At 40.5% G+C, this 15,280-nt stretch overlaps 1 long non-coding RNA gene across 1 annotated transcript; it reads right to left on the bottom strand.

Moving 5' to 3' along the window:
• Positions 1-1,902: 1,902 nt before the first annotated feature.
• Positions 1,903-14,736, bottom strand: LOC132250407 (uncharacterized). Its single transcript, XR_009462122.1, has 3 exons — positions 14,657-14,736; positions 6,711-6,883; positions 1,903-2,183 (listed from the first exon to the last, which is right to left on the bottom strand). It is a non-coding gene; the product is annotated as an uncharacterized LOC132250407 (long non-coding RNA).
• Positions 14,737-15,280: the final 544 nt, after the last annotated feature.

Here is a 15,280-nt window from a genome sequence, read left to right on the forward strand (position 1 = left end):
GGACAGGTGCGGAGGAAGAAGAGATAAAACATTTGTAGAAAGTGTAAGCAACTGCATCACTGTTGTTAAATAAATAAACTCCCTGCCAAAAAAAGTTTATTTGCTTATTTTTTCCTGGAATGTTTATTTTAAGCTGTAGTTTAACTGTGATTTATTCAGATGTATTTTGCAGTATGGATTTAAAATTATAATATGGCTTCATTTTATGCCCATATTATTTATGCAAACTGCATCAGAATGTACATTTTCCTATACACACACTGTACATACATATGGTACCTACACACACATCCATAAATTCATACACACACAAAATAAGCATGTAAGGATTTGGGGAGATATTGGCACTACTTTTATGAATGTTGAGGGATGGTGTTGGATTGCCTAAATTGTGATGATAGTTATGGGTTAAATTTGCCTTCATTTTGGGTTGCAGGAATTAATTTGACCAACATAGACATTGTCTAAACTCAAGTGGACAATACAAGGAATCAACCATATAATGACTACCATGAATTCCCTCTGGGGAAAAGAGTCTGGACTAGGTTCAGGGTCCGAGGTCATGTGAAGGGACTTTGAACTGGATAAAAGATAGCCTGTGAACACACTGACATTAGCTGACTGAGAAAGATGGTCTGCAGCAATGCAGACTCAGAAGGGATGACTAGGACAAGTGGAAAAAAACAGTTTAAGTTTTTCTTTCTTTAACTCCTTTGTCTCTGCTTGGAATAGTTCAGTGGGTAAGTAAATCATACTGTTTGGACAAAGCTATTCTCTGTCACATCATTTACCAGCTGGCCACAGCTCCTGGAACATATTCCTTTGGAGGGGACTCAGTTACCAGGAATCCTACGGGTGCTATAATTTCATAGCTTAGATGTAATAGGGAAAAGATCGGGATTCTGCTCTGAGAAAAGAAAGTGGCACTCTAGAAAAAATAAAAGATAATCATTAAAATGTCACCATATGCCAAAACCAACAATAATGTTTCATCTAAGAGTTATATATTCTCCTTGTCATTGAAAGCAATCTGTATGGCAATGGTTGATAAATTTTGGCATCTGATGTGTATACCGATGCAGCTCAAATCAAAGATCTTTGACTTAAGTTCTGTGATTCATGGACAGTTTTTTGTGGCACTGGGAGCATAAAGCAGTCATAAACATGGTGTAAACGCCCAGGGGAGAATCTCTCCTACCATCCAGGAAAATAGGTGGTGTTTTTAAACTGATCCTTTCCTTTAGAAGAATTGTTATGGCTAGGGCAATGTTTTTACCTGGATGATTTCCATCCTCCTTACTGCGGGCCATTAACTTCCAGTATTAAGTAGTGCAGCTTTCAGGCTGCTCTATGCTATTTTAACATTACAGTAAGGCCTAATTGACATTTAGGCTGATTGGATTAGAAATGTTTTTAAGCCACCTTTACCTTAGAAGGAACCAGGCACACACTATATCACTTTAAATTTAGACATATATTTTCTACCTGTCAACTGAGGATCTTCCAGTTCTTACCTCAGGATGGCTATGCTGACCCTGTCCATTTTAAGCTCATTTTCACCAACATTCAATAATGGATTTGGTCCCAGGATCCAAATGGCTCTGGTCTTCTCAGAAAGATTTGGTTTAAATCGGTTCAAGGACAGGTACTGCCTTAAAACAAGTACTGAGTGAGGCTGGATTACTTTTTTCTAAAACATTTCAGCAAGCTGACAGCTGAGAATAGGCCTGGGAGGGAAATTCACAGCCATGAGGCTACAAGGAAGAGGGAAAGAGAAAGAGACAGGGGGAGAGACAGGATGATTTTATTATTATGATCATTATTGTGGGGGGGTTTAAATATTTGTGTTGATCACGGCACCAAAAGTGGGATCAGGATAAAAATTCGCAGCAGGGAGCGGGAGGGAAAATGGAAAAGATTATTTTTAATTTTAAAAAATTTATTAAATCATAACTGCATGGAAAGAGGTGTCTGCAGCTGGATAGAGAAGAGCTGTTGATGGCTAGAGGAAAATGAGCATTTTAACTTTGAACATGCTCTCTGGGTTTATTGGGATTCAAATCAGGGACCAGGATATGTGCAAGGTGAGGAATTATGAAATAGACTCGTACTGCTCCTAGACATCAGTATATAACATGGCCGTTTTCCTCTTCCAGGCTGAATAAACTTCAGAGTCTCTAATTCTGTCAGAAAATGGAGTACAAAACACAATTTAATGTCAAGTGACTTTCTTTTTACTTTCTACAAACTTCTCAGCTTAAAGAGGGTTCCCCCCCCCTGCTTTCTTCTCTTAAAAAAATACAGAAGAATGGAGTAAGTTTGCTGACCATGTGAGATTTTTATCCCAGCTTTCATAGCTTGACCAACGAATCCAGCTTAACAAAAAATATTTCCCTTTGTAGACTGAACACTCAAAGACTTCACTGGTTTAAGTCCGAATGTGAGATGCTATTTTGTCTGAATGCCAAGAATCATTTACACACCCCTCCTCCCCATTTTGGGGACGTAATATTCATCTTTATACACATCAAGGAGTACTGAGAAGCAGTAGTTACCCATTATTCAGTAGCAGTCTCTTCAATTTTGTCTTTTTTCTCTTTTCTTTTCGGGTTTTTTTTTTGTTACAAACATCAGGCTTTGAATATATGGAACTTACCATTTGTGTCAATAGAAACACTGAAAGTAGACACTTGAAGCTGGAAGCCCAAAGTACATCACACAAAATACTGGTAACTTCCTTTATATTTATATTTTCTACACCCCAGCATTGATTTGCTCCTTATTTAAGCAACATTTTCTTGATAAATTAAAAAAGCAGCAATAGCCATTACTGCAGGCTATATACAGCCTCTAATATCACTTAAGCATATTACAGAATATAATATCTGGTACTTAACGACTAACTTGCATATGAAAGCTCACATAATGTCTCATAAAACCCTTAAAATGGCTTCAGTTTAAGAGTCTCTTTAAAAAAAACACCTTCAGGGAATATTGTAAATGAAGTAGCACTCCAGCCTTGGAAAAAAAAATTCACACACTTGCAGAAATTTTTAATATAAATTGAACACATTAAAAATTAATTTTGCATGACCATTTCGCATTGCAGTGCCAATGCATAGTTAAGATAAGGCCTTAACTCTTCTTTGTTTAAAGTAATATGGAAGCTCCTCTCTCCCTCTTATCTGTAGATAATTATAATTTTCATTAATCAGAAATCGGAACCCCATCCTCTTTTAATGACAGCCCCAGCTGGAGTTGAATGAAACCCTACCTGCGTCGCTGGGGAAACTTACTATAAACTTTGAGGAAACTCATTAAAGAAAGATGTGACCTTACAATTAGACAAGCCCATGCCAAACAACTTCCACCTTAATGTTGTATGTATGTCACACAAAAATCTAATTTGTTGTAAAAGTATGCTATCTAGCAGCAATCTTTCCACCTCAGTAGGTTCTCCAGTGATGTCAATCATGAGCAAGGTAGATTCATGTAACTTTTGGTGCACTGGCTTCTAGGAAGTTGCACCAAACACAGAATTTGTATTATTATGTTAATCTTCAGTGGGAATAATATATCTATTTATCTATCTATCTATCTATCTATCTATCTATCTATCTATCTATACACATGCACCCAACCCCCACATATATATCTATATAGATAGATATACAGAGAGAGAGAGAGAGACATACACCTCTGTACTGACTTTTTTTCTCTTGCAGATTTTTTTATTGGACTTGTGGCCACAATTTTACAGCAAGAAATTCCCAAGGCAGGCGTCAGTTGCAATAAGACATTGACGAATGTCTTTTTCCACCAGAGAGCTGGTGTTGCATGGATCTGACATGCTGTAGTTGTGCTGTGGCTCTGACATGAGCAGCCTGCTAGCAGTGTGGTGTGCCAATTGGGAGCTTGCTCAGATTCGCTGTGGTGATTCATGTATTATACCTCTGGTGATCAGTTTTTAAAGTAGAGAAGGGCCTGAACTTTGCAGAATGCAATGTACCTAAGCAGGCAAGAAAGCTTTTCATTAAAAGGGCACGTTTATAGGGATCTTTGCAAATTGCTTTTTTCTAATGTCCAATATGTAGTATTGTTGTAATTGAATACTGCTATGACGATACCTTCCTGGGACCCAAATCAGATTGCAGCTCCATTCTGCAAGGCACTCTGCAAACACACATGAAAAGATATTCCCATGCCTTCAGCTTTCATCCAAGGGATATTTTCTTATAAGAAACATATTGGGAAAATGAAATCCTACATAGTGTGACATGCACACTCCTATGATTTGTTTGTCACTCCTGTGATTTTATTTATTTATTTTCAAGCTGCAATGAACTACTGTAACTCAGAGCAGGCCTTGCATGACACTTCAGATTAATTCCATGGTTTTCATCCACTCCTTTCATCCTTTGCTAATGCTATTTCAGGTACAAAAAGTAAGATCATTCTAAAGTCTTTGAAAAGAAATGTGTTTTCTGTTAAAAAGAGAATCAGACTATACTGTAGAATTTATCTTTAACAATCAGTATGAGTTGATCAGAGGTTGATACACCCCGCTCCACACACCCATGCTATCAAACAGTCCTAAAAACATACAGATGAAAAAAAATGGCAGAGAAAAATTTACATGCATAAATTTAAAGGCAAAATGCAGTGGGTGTTCCAGCTGAATAGCAGTGAGCATCAAATCATTTTCCTGGGACACCATCTGAACTATGCATGCACTAATGCAGAGTGCATTTTAAACTGAATATTCTCTCTGAGGCATAGAGTGACAGGCCATGTCCAAATGAACAGGGGTATGCAGTTTGTGGCACCACAAGCTCCATGCAGTTCCCCATGTTGCAAATTTCCAGTGCAGGGCCAAAATTTGTTACTGGGAAATCCTGGTAGCAAAAAAAAAAAAAAAAAAAGCACCAGGAAAAAACACAGCATAGAGCATGCAACAGGACTCTGGACCCAAAGATACAGAGGTTTAGTCCAGAGCATCTCCACCCCTTCAGTTGTGCCCCAGCTCCTCCAGCATGCCAGGAGCCAGGAGGAGCTGGGCACAGGTAGTTTGCCTAAAGCAGGGCAATTTGTCCCTCCACAAAGCACACATGCAGGGGCTTATGCTGCGGCAAAAAATAGCAGCACCAATTTGTGCCACTACTACTTTTGCTGCAGCAAGCACATGCCCCTGCACATGTGGACATGGTCATAGGGACTGATAGTGTAACCACACTATAGGTCAGGGGAAGGCGCAAAAATAACCAGGCTTGAATTCACTGACTTTGCAACACCCTTCCCTCAGCCAGCTTTATAGCTAATAGTCCCTAGGTTTGGCCCACTGATTTTGGAAGAGCTGCTCACTTGCCCAATTGTTTCTAAAATACATGTGAAAACCTATGGATCTTTACATGAAAAAATTTGAAGGGATGCAGTATCAGATGAATGTAAAGCAGTATAGAATGGGAAACAATGCAATACTTCTCCCTATCAGGGTTTTATCTCTTTGTGTGGTTTAGGTCTGTGGCTTATTAAGAATGCCTCGGCTACAGACCATAAAAAAAAGAAACATTACAGTACTGTGAAGTGTCCTGAAAAAGGTGGTAAGCCACAGAGCTCACAACCTGTTTCAGGTTAGCAAAATCCTCTGAGGGAGGCCTTGTCACTTCTCCTAGGAGCTTCATCAGTGCATGCCAGGCACACGAGTGCTTCCAGGTTTAATATACTGCAGACGGAAAACTTCAAGCTAATTCTCTAAGATTCTGGCCATTGCCATGCTTGGAAGAACACATCCTGTGGGGCCTTAATTAGTCTCCTATACCTTATATTGGGGAGACAGAAAACCTTCATGTTGGTTTTGCTTTGGAAGTACAAAGACCAGGTGCATAATATCTCTTTGTCTGCCTGTCTGTCTCTCTCTTTAAGGCAACAATGTGAACTTGCCCAAATTTTATCAGTTAACAGTCACATTTTCTGTGTCTGATTCTCATTTACATAGTATATTTCTTTTACTGTACAAAGCTGCCTTGGAGTGGAATTAAATTTACATTTTCAATACTTTGAAAAGACCAAAATAGTGTAGGGAGGTTTTAGTATAAGGGAAACTCAAGGGCTAGGAACAGACATTCAAAAAGCCTAAGCAAGAGCATGCTGAGATGCTGGAGGTGTCTGGTTTATCTTAAACCAGCAAGGGGTCTGGGACAGACATTTCATAAATTGGTTTGAGCCAAATCAGTTAAGTCTGATACTACATTCAACCAGATTTATCACAAACCAGTTTTGGCCATTTTGAAAGTGGTTTACATGCACTGAACATCTATTCTGTTACAGGTTTAAACCAGTTTCTGATCACTTAAACTGGCTTATATGTAATGTCTGTCTGTAGCCAAGGTCTACCTTTCAGTATTTCAGATAGTGGTCAGAATTTCAACAAAAGATACACACTTGTATTGTAACTGAATTTGGCCTAGTGCAATAGTATTTAACTGAATACGCAGTATCTGAAATGGTTTGGAAAGAACTCAACTATCACCAAACCTAAAATTACTTTGCTTCTAAGTGTAACTGCCATTCACTTTATCTGCATAGCAAGTTTGGATGATTAAAGCAATACTAGACATGGATAAAGATGGTGTAATCTAGGAGGAATTACTATAACATCACTCTAAAACTACCACACTTGAGAAAACATACTACTTGTGCCAGATTCTTACCTTGACTCCTTTGTATGGCATCAATATCTTGCTTCAGGTCTAAAGTCCCAGCCCTGCAAGCTACTTCTCACTGGAAGATTCTACATTCATGCCGAAACTCATTTATGCCATTGTGACTCTGGTAATTTGAGGGCCTACATTTGGCTCTTTGTCACCAGGTCTCACAATTTACACTGTGGAATAAGGAAAAATGATGTGGAAGTTGAAAAATAATTTATAAACCTTTGTGAGAAGAAGAATAATTTCATTTTACACAAACTAGTAAAATATACACTAGTCTTTCACTTCATTTATCTTTGGAAAAGTGTGATGATAATTAAAAAAAAAACTTATATAAATACACACACAGTTAACTATAACACATATTGTTCATTTTTTTGTAAAACAAATTTGTTAAAATTACCTGCTTTGTGCAAAATATATATATATATATTTAATGAAAAAGTAAAAGTGTCTGTTCAGACTTCTGCAGGAAAATTAACATACTGCAGAATGAAACAACTTTATACTATATATAAAGTTCCATAACTTTATAGGTTAAGGGATATAGCTAAAACCACTATTTTTCCTTATGGGACAGATTCCTTTTCCACCACAAAATTATGCCAGAAGAAAAAGAAATTAGCTTTATGTTCCTGTGTTTTGTGCAATATTAGGACTCAGTTGCAAAAGGTATATTGCACATAATAGATATGGCACTTTGTTTCTGTTCATAGGGACTAGATAGTTCTACAGTATTGCATTTTGTCATGCAGGAAATATAATAACAGAGGTGAATATAGGAACAGCTTTTGTACCTCCATAAAATATAAAAGATTCATGTATTATAAATGTGTATGATAAATAAATTATATACATATTTATGGATGTATATGTGGGTGCATGTATTCACTTTTTAATAACTAGTGGCAATCTCATCTATTGTGCATTGCCCTATGACCTGTGTAAGTTTTAATGACATTTCATGTTAAGAACTCAACCTTTGTGCTAAACTTAAATAGCTCACACTCATTAAGCTGGTAAGCATCACAAGCTAGGTTCTGAACAATTCACTGAAATCAAAATCTAATATACTGAATGAGGCTTGTGATTTTAGGGCACATCCAGATGAGTGCGGCCATGCAGTATGTGTCGGCGCAAACATGTCTACAGCACCATATATCATACAGTCAGGTGTTTGCCATGCTGCAAGGGCATGCTGCCCGTGCACGCACTGCTCTGGTTTGGGTTTTTTGACCCCTGGATATCCAGCGGTCAAAAAAAAGATGGGAAAAAAGAACGGATCAGTGCACACATGGGCAGCTCATGCCACTGAAAAGCAGAACCGGGCCACCCAGAGCCATGCTGCAGCTGCCAGCCAGGCTCCTCCCAGCAGGATCATGCTGCTGCAGCCCCTGGAGGACCCCAGGATCCCAGGTAAGGCTCAGTGCTGGGGTGAGGCTCAGTGCTGGCCCCAGCCTCCCCTACCACTCCCAGAGTAACCAAAGTGTATGTGGCATAGGCGTTCTCCGGGGACAAGTAGCTGAGGCGCAAGGTGTGCCACTGCTACTTGTACCCAGGGAACCAAATATCTGTGCTTGTCTTGACACAGCCTTAGAGTGTAAGCATAGGGCTGTGCGAAACAGCACCATTCCATTTTGACTGCTGTTTCAGTGTTTCGATGGGATAGTGTTTCGTTTTGAGTTTCATCAAAACTGTTTCGCTGTTTCGACACTGTTTCAACGTTTCACCCATAGGCTATACTGGGAATGCACAAAACTGCCTATAACTTTGTCATTTCTGTCCTGATTCAAAAGAAACTCACAAAGATAGTAGCCATGTCTAAGGCCATGAAGTTTGCCAAGTTTCAAGGACATAAGTGCAAGGATTTCTGGGAAGCTGCACCTCAAGCTGCTGACAAGCAAAACTCATGTCACATGTGTGTGCTGAGGCACAGCAGGGTGAAAACTACAGGTGTGCTAGCCCCTGCTGAGGCCATGAAGCCTGCCAGCTTTCAAGGAGATAGGTTCAGGGGTTTCTGGGAAACTGCACCTCAGGCTGCTGACAAGCAAAACTCGTGACATGGGTGACACTGTGTGTGTGTTAAGGCACAGCCTGTGTGACTGTCTGTGTTAAGGTGTGCCCTCACTGGCACTGGGGTCTCTACACAACATAGTAGTGCTACCCATTGAGGTCTTCTCCTCCCCTACAGCCTCAGTCCAGTCCACAACTTTAAATGACAACAGGTAATAACTTAGTAAAATGGAAATGGAAGTGTCCGGGGGTGAGGGACAGGCTGGAGGTGGGGGGGAGGGGGATGTAGCAGCACTTGTAAAAGTGCAGAGGTACCTGGGGAGTCAGATGTCTGGCAGGTTGTAGTGCGTCATAAATCTAATGCCTATATTGAGTCCATGAGTTTCTGTACCTAGGAGGCTGATGAAGTGAAGTTCATAGGCCCTGCTGTGAAAAGTGGTTTGTAAATTCAAACAAGCACCGGATCTTGCTAACCTAACCTCATCACCAGAAGCCAACTTCCTACAGCTCAAAACACAAAACCTCCGACAATCTCCAGTACCCCCACAAAATGCCCACCAGAATAGGCTGCAATCAGACCTAGACAGATTACAGGGGTGGGCGGATGAGAACAGGATGGGTTTCAACACTGACAAGTGCAAGGTGCTGCACCTGGGGAGGAAGAACCAGCAGCAGACCTACAGGCTGGGGAACTCCCTTCTTGTCAGTGCAGAGGCAGAAAAGGACTTGGAGTCATTATTGATGCCTTGGATCTTGGAGTCATTATCAATGCCAAAATGAACATGGGCCAACAGTGTGGGGACGCGGTCAGGAAGGCCAACTGTACCTTGTCATGCATCCACAGATGCATCTCAAGCAGGTCCAAGGAGGTGATCCTCCCCCTCTATGCAACACTGGTCAGGCTGCAGTTGGAGTACTGCGTCCACTTCTGGGTGCTGCACTTCAGGAGGGATGTGGACAACATGGAGAGGGTCCAGAGGAGGGCCACATGTATGATCAGGGGTCAGCATGGCAGGCCCTATGAGGAGAGGCTAAGGGACCTAAACCTGTTCAGCCTCCACAAGAGAAGGCTGAGGGGGGATCTAGTGGCCATTTACAAACTAGTCAGGGTGGGGGGGGACCAGCAGGCCGCTCAACTAAGGAGAAGGGCTGGCCATCGACATCAAGCATCTCCCCAATGCTCTGGGTGATCTCGTTTGCCCGTGCAATGCACCCCTCTTTCTATCCACCTTTCCCCCACTGTTCCAGGGTGGCCTTCCTCTGCTTTGGGGGGATGGGGGCATTGGAGTGAGAGGGGGACTTCTTTTTGGGCATGCTCCTGCTGGTGCCAAGCTGAGGAGGAGCAAGGGCAAGGGGGTGGTGCCTGCAGAGATACATCAGCATCCCCATGGTGCGCATGTGTTTTGTTCCCTTGCCCTGGATGGTTTTGGCTCAGCAGTGCAGACAGACAGCGTATGTGGGGTCAAATGCGGCTCAAAATGATCCCAAATCACAGTATCCTCTCACTTCTGGGCTGCGGGTGCATGTGTAGATGCTGCAATTTTCCCCTGTTCAGCAGGCAGAGGCACAACAACAAGAGGAGAGGACTCAGCTGAGCCACTTGCTTCCACAACCTCTACCTCAGCCTCGTCTGAAGTGCCTTCTGTGGAAGGAGACCTGGCTCTAGGGGAAACTTGAGGGGTGCGGCGCACAAACTCAGCTGATTCCCCCTCCTTCCCCAGAATTTCTCTTGCTGGGGCACCTGGATCCAGATCCAGCTGCAGCTCCAGCTCTTCCTCTGGCACTGGAGGGATCAGCATGGGGAGTGAAATGGGGGTAGAGGAGACTGTCACACTGGTGCTGGTGCTGCTGCTTGTTGTCATGGTGGTGGTGGCAGGGGGGCGTTATGGCTGGTACTCTTGGAGGGGATGCAGTCTCAGGCACAGGCAGTGGCAGTGGCACTGACACGACTCCTCTCTCCTTGCTGCTTTTGGAAGGCTCATTCCTGCTAGTTGTAGGAAAATAACTGTGTCTCATTTGGGGGGAATGGGGGAGGCGGCAGGCAGAGAACTTACACCTCTCCTTCTACCCCCTCTTCCGCCCCTCCCTGAAGGCTTGCCAGCTGCCTTTCTACCACGCTTCATGATGTGTTTCATAGTGTCTTGTTTTTATACAAATATATAAATGTATCTGTGTTCCTATAAACATTCTATAAGGTGTGGTGTAGTATATGCTGCAAGGTATAAATGTATCTCCCTTCCTATATAAATTCTATAGTATAATATCCAATATAATTATAAAATTCAAAAGAATAAATCAATGAGTATAATAATAAAATAAAAGGGTCTAGAAGAAAGCAAAAGGCATTGTTGAACCCCACTTCCTAGGCTAGGCTAGCAAGTGGGAAATTGATTTGAACAATGCTAGTAATAGCCTTCGTGTCTAACACTCCTGAGCTGCTGGAAGATAGCTCAGTAACTGTCAGACCCCAAGGCAGAAAGTAGACCAGTTCAAACAATGCTGCCATTTATGCTGTTTTTCTGTCCCTCCCCCAGAGCACTCAGATTGGAAGGGACCTCAGAGAAGGATCACAGTCACTGGCCAGCTACACAGTCAATATGAGAGCAGTCCTTCCCCACTCTTCCCCCTCCCTCTCTTTACTTTATTTCCTGCAGGCAAGCCCAGCTTCAGTTTTGAAACTAGAAACATTTGAAAACATTTTGACTGCCCTCATTTAGTTTTGAGGCTGTTTTGAAACCCTTCATTTCATTTCAATTTGACTGTTTTAAGCTCGAAATGAGTCAAAACAACATCGAAATGAAACAGCCAGCGAAATTTCGCACAGCCCTAATAAGCAAGGCTGCAGCATCACAAGATGTAGTTTCTAAGCTATCAGGCTCTTTTTTTAGTTTATACTACGTAGGGATCATTCAAGTTTTCTATATGCTCTTCTCTAGTTGCTTGTTCAGGTAAATTTGAAACATAGCAATATATAATGTGTACAACTGGAGCCTTATTTACCCACAATAACATAGCAGTGTGACAATCTCCTTTTCCCTGGACTGACAGACATTATACATACCAGTTCATTCAGTTTTTCTGGGCAGTATACATTAGAAGTAGATTATATACACTTTCCACTTGGTACTTAAAACTACAAGCTTCACTTTCACATCCAATAATATCTTTAGAAAGCTGGCTGTATACCTTCCCATTTTTAATAGGGAGGGGCACTTCTAAATTAGGACATGAGTAAAATTAATTTGCTGGAGCACTCCAGGACATTAGAGCAAAATCCTATATGACATAACTTTTCCACTTTTGCTGCAGAAGTTGTTTCTGTCAATATTTTACTTCAACGGTGCTGAATGGGAGGAAGGAGCAGGGTCCAAGCAGATGGCTGTCAGCAAACTGATGACGGCAGCTGAGAATTAGTGTCCAAATACAGTATTTAAAACTTGCTACAGTACATAGTTTCCTGCACATACATGCCAAAATAAATCTGGCTTGGGGAACCTTTCAGGATCTTTATTTTATTTTTGTTTTGAGCTTATTATATGAAGTACATCTAACCTAAGGTATAGCCTCTATTTACCAAGAGTGCAGATACGCAGAAGACTGAATTGCATGATTGTACAAAATAAAAAAGGACACAAAAACCTTAATTCACTACATCTTTGGTCTTCCTTATTAGCAGAAAGAATAATAGCATTGAGCAGAATTCATAATTTGTAAGATTTATTCATTCCCTACTCTATTCTACCTTCCCCTACACCCAAAAAAACCTTTTTTTTCCTCATAGGATGCTTTGTTATTTCCTTCTGGCATGCTTCTTATAACTGTTGTTAGGTGCGATTCTGTTCAAGTAGTGAACACCTGAAACCACTTTTCCTGGGTATTGATCAGAGAGGTTCACATCCCTGAACCAGATACACTTTTAGTAGATGACAACTGAAGCAGGTTGTGAGTGTTTCATTACAATCACATCTTTTGGTGGAAGCATGACTAATATGTTGTTTTAGATACCTGGCTGCACACAGGTCAGAATGGGGTCAGGCTGTCTCTTGTGTAGTGAATTAGAAGCTTACATTCATTATCTTCCAAGACCTCATTAAAACAGCTTTAATGTGGTGGCCATTTGATGGTAGACAAAAGCTTTAATCTTGTTAATATCAAACACACCTGTGTTACATTTCCTCTTGTGGACAGTCAGTTGAAACAGGTTAACAAGCTATTTTAACTCCTTAATCTGCTGAATGTGTGTGGAAACCAGACTTTCACCAGTCACCTGAGTTTGAACTGCAATGGACTACATACACCCCTAATTTATCAAGCTCTTTTTTCAAACCTCAGACTGCCCTAGACACTTTTAATCATCTGTTTAATTTTGCACCTTTTATTTTACTCTGATATATTATATGCAGGTTATACTTAAGGCCCAGATTTGCCCTATTTTTCTTCCTCATCTGACCTAGATTCAAATTTACACACTGTGAAATAGCTAATAAATCCCCATTAAGGTTGTAAAAGGTGAAGGTTCAACCAATGTGCAAGTCATCAAGTTCTAATGTAAAACTGAATGAGCCTTGATATTAGCAGCAGTCTCAAAAAGGGAGGCTGAAAGACCCTACAAGTTCCTAGGATTTTTATGAGAGGCGATGTTTAAATTACCTAATCCAGGACAACCAAGTTAATTGTGTACAGGAAAGGTGACAACAACAGGCTTTAAAGCCACAAGGAAAAATGTTATCACCCCAAAAAAAGACCATGAACTTTTTTTCCCTTAGCAATGTACAACCTTCCATTAAGATGTGTTATGCCCCATACATTCTACATTGTTAATTTAAATCACATCCTAACACATTGCTTTACTCATTATGTATAAACATGTATGTTTCATCCTTCTAAAATGTGTGTTGTGCATGTCTGTTTCAGTGCTGCTCGTGTAAAATGGAGGGGGCTGTTGTTTTGTTTTGCTGGCCTAGGCTAGGAAAAGTGGGTTCTCAGTCCAACTTGAGAGGGTTTTTTTTTTCACTAGCAATAGACAGTATTACAATGATTTACAGAGACACATTGAAAGTAAATTATGTTGCAAACGCCTGTCCCTTGGGTCAGCAAAGAATCACAGGGAAAAAATGCAAAAAGTTTGAAATTCCCAACAGCAAAGGTTGACAGGAAAATATGGCATTGTTTTTCTCTGAATAAAAGTAACTTTTATGTTGTGTTTTCCCATGAGAAATTATAAACTTTCAAAGGAATTTTAGTCTCTTGTATGCACACATAAGAGCAATTTATCTGGTACTGCCCCAGTGAAAACACTGTTAAGACTTTAAAGCTGTTAGAACTATGGCTGAACTTCATCTAGACTGCTACTACTTATTTGTTCTTACTGCCTCTTCTTGTCAAAACATTTACTCAGACTTCGAAGAGTTGCAAGTTGGCAACGTGTTAATAATATTAGAATGCATTTGTGTTGGCCATGTGGCTGCAATATTTGAGTAAATTCATCACTTATTTAATGAATAATGAATTCACAAGAGTAGCTATGGAGACATAGAACCATATGTAGTAAATTAAATGAGAACTTGTCAACGTACAGTAACAGTGAATGTCACCAAAGCAGTTGTGTCTGTTTTATAGCAGCAATGATGCACTTGTGTCCAGGCTGGCATGTACGTGTTTTTACTAGAGTACACCAAACTTTTCACACCTAACTTGCAATAGTGATTTTCAACAGGTGTAATAATAAAGTTAAAATTTATGGAAGTTGTTTTTTTTTACTTCAGGCATATGCAGCACAGATTAAAGAACTTTAAAACATTCAGATTTTAAATTTCTCTACAACATCTTGAAAAGTTAGATAGAATAAAAATAATAGTTTTACCTTAGGAAAATACTCACCAAAAAGAACCAGCTCCACAAAGGGAACATAGGTTCAGCAATCGAATGCTTACCTTGTTGGTGACCTACCGTCCAGTTGAATCCAGTCATGAGCTAGGTGACTAGTCTTCCTTGACAACATGTAGGGATAGTGAGGCCCTAAGAAAAGGATTCACAGAAAACAGTACACTAAACATTCAGCCATCCAAGTTAATAAGAAATGACAAAAAAGAAGATGAAACCTAATTCCACTCCTTTTACAAAGTTTGGATCATCACACCACTCAGCACATACTCAGAATATACTGTAGTAACTTCCCAGGTGTTGAGATGAGGCTTACTGGTATGTAGTTCCCTAGCTTCTCCTTTTTGCCTTTTTTGAAGAAAGGCACTATGTTGGCCCTGTTCTAGTCCTCTGTTATTTTGCTTGTCTCCCACAACTTCATGAAAATCACTGACAAGGGCTCAGAGATCTTCGCTGCCAGTTTCTTCATCTGACCCTACTGACTTGAATTCATTCAAACTCAACAAAAGCTCTCTGATCATCTCTTGTTATCTCCTCCCTCAATTTTCCCCCTTTTCTTATCCAGATAATCCTTATTAGTGTCTTGTTGCAGCTCTTTTTTTGTGAAGGAAAAGTAGCTGTTGAGTAGCTCTGACTTCTTTATATCTTCGGTTAGGAGTTCCCCCTTGCTTGTT

The sequence above is a fragment of the Alligator mississippiensis genome, chromosome 4 (assembly GCF_030867095.1).
Source record: "Alligator mississippiensis isolate rAllMis1 chromosome 4, rAllMis1, whole genome shotgun sequence".
Lineage (NCBI taxonomy): Eukaryota > Metazoa > Chordata > Crocodylia > Alligatoridae > Alligator > Alligator mississippiensis.